General features: G+C 46.9%; 1 pseudogene; it reads left to right on the top strand.

The window, feature by feature from the left end:
• Positions 1-1,999: 1,999 nt before the first annotated feature.
• LOC122686115 lies at positions 2,000-2,509 on the top strand (annotated as a pseudogene).

Here is a 2,509-nt window from a genome sequence, read left to right as displayed (position 1 = left end):
GACCCCATGAATCGCAGCACACCAGGCCTCCCTGTCCATCACCAACTCCCGGAGTTTACCCAAACTCATGTCCATCGAGTCAGTGATGCCCTCCAGCCATCTCTTCCTCTGTCATCCCCTTCTCCTCCTGCCGCCAATCCCTCCCAGCATCAGGGTCTTTTCCAACGCATCAACTCTTCGCATGAGGTGGCCAAAGTATTGGAGTCTCAGCTTCAGCATCAATCCTTCCAGTGAACATCCAGGACTGATCTCCTTTAGGATGGACTGGTTGGATCTCCCTGCAGTCCAAGGGACTCTCAAGAGTCTTCCCCAACACTACTCATAGGAATAGTAGTGTTAATAAGAAAAGCATCAATTCTTCGGTGCTCAGCTTTCTTCACAGTCCAACTCTCACATCCATACATGACCACTGGAAAAACTATTAACATTAAACTATAGGAAATGCAAACTAATCTCTAGCAACAGAAAACAGATCAGTGGTAGCCCAGGAGCAGGGAGGACAGGAAAGAAGGATCACAAAGTGGCAAGAGGTATTTGGGGGAGGTGATATGTATCTTCATTACTTTGACTGAAGCAATGATTTCATGGGTGTGTACATGCGTGAAAACTTAACCAAACTAGACAGTTTAAATGTGTGTAGTTTATAGTATGTAACATCTACCTCAAGAAAGCTGTTAAGATGGAATATATATTTATAAAATATGTGTAGGGTATAACAAATAATAATGGCTTACCTGGCGGCTCGGTCTGTGAAGAATCTCCCTGCAAAGCTGGAGACCCTGTTTCCATCCCAGGGTGGGGGAGATCCTCTGGGGAAGGAAATGGCAACCCACTGCAGTATTCTTGCTTGTTAAATCCCATGGACAGAGGAGCCTGGTGGGCTACAGTCCATGGGGTCACAAGAATCAGACACGAATTAGCAACTAAACTATGGTAACAAATAATAAAACAGCAGATCATTCTTTGTATCCATCACCTGGTTTAAAAAAGTAAATATTATTTTTTAAAATCGCTATGTTCCCCAACCACCCTAAAGCCCAGGCTTTCTTGTTTAAAACAGATGGATGTCTGGAAACATTTTTGATATAAATAAGCTCAGTAATGTAGTACATGCATGTATGTGTGCTAAGTTGCTTCAGTAGTGTTCTACTCTTTGTGATCCTATGGACTGTAGCCCACCAGGCTTCTCTGCCCATGTGATTCTCCAGCCAAGAATACTGGAATGGGATCTTTCTAACCCTGGGACAGAACCCGCATCTCTTAACCTCTATCATTGCACTGGCAGGCGGGTTCTTTACCCCTAGCGACCTGGGAAGCCCCAGTAATGAAGTGGTTTGGCACAGTCTGAAGGTGAAACTTGCCCTTTAAAAGATAGGCAGCCCAAAACGGTGACTTAAAAATAATCCCATTTTCGGATTATAATAATAATAATCTTGGCCAAGAGACTCTGCCGAGATGCAAAAGGGAAAAGTCTTGCTAACTGTGACCAGAGAGGCACGTGCTTTCACTTCTTTTTTAAAAAACCGATGCAGAGAGGGGGGGAGATGGAACGAAAGTAGGAAGGGGCATGTAGCAATAATTGGGCTTTGGCATTGGCTTGCTGGTGTGGGTTTTAGCCAGGCTCCACCCACAGATCATTTTCTTAGGAGAGGTCATCAGAAAACAGGCAAGCTGTGAGTACACTCTGCATTTAAAACTGCAGCAATAGTCTCCAAGCAGGAATAAGGGGTTGTAATCGGCTTTCCTTCTAAGGAAAAGCTGGGAACCTTCTCATTTCACTTCATGAAAAATAAGCCATGAGGCAACTTCTGCCAAACATCTATTAATTGGATGAAACAGGTCTCTTGCCCGATATCTGACTTCAGCTGTGTATTTCCAGCACAGCCAGTTCTTCTTTCCTCTGCAGCTGACTGGCTCTGGAGTGTGGCCAGAAACGTATTTCCCGCAATTAAAGGAGTCAGATCTCTAACTGTTGATCTGTTTTCTTCTCTTCTGAGTGATGGCGCCCACCATTTTAATCCTCTGGCTGGCCATCTGCATCCTGGCATTTCCCATGTACCTGCTGGACTTTCTGGGCTTGTGGAACTGGATATGCAAACAGTGGTTCCCCTACTTCCTGGCGAGGTTCACTGTGATGTATAATGAACAGATGGCGAGCAAGAAGCGGGAGCTCTTCAGCAACCTGCGGGAGTTCATGGGCCCCTCTGGGAAGCTCTCGCTGCTGGAGCTGGGCTGTGGCACAGGGGCCAACTTCAAGTTCTACCCCTCTGGATGTCAGGTGACCTGTGTTGATCCCAACCCCCTTTGAGAAGTTCTTGATCAAGTGCATTGCCCAGGCCGACACCTGCAGTTTGAGCGCTTCATAGTGGCTGCCAGGGAGAACATGCACCAGGTGGCCACAGGCTCCATGGACGTGGTGGTCTGCACCCTGGTGCTCTGCTCCGTGAAGAACCAGGAGCAGATCCTCCAGGAAGTGCGCCGAGTGCTGAGGCTGGCGAGTATGGACTGA

The sequence above is a fragment of the Cervus elaphus genome, chromosome 3 (genome assembly GCF_910594005.1).
Source record: "Cervus elaphus chromosome 3, mCerEla1.1, whole genome shotgun sequence".
In the NCBI taxonomy this organism is placed as follows: Eukaryota; Metazoa; Chordata; class Mammalia; order Artiodactyla; family Cervidae; genus Cervus; species Cervus elaphus.
Note: the sequence above shows the minus strand (reverse complement) of the source record. Positions and strands in the feature narration are given on the sequence as shown.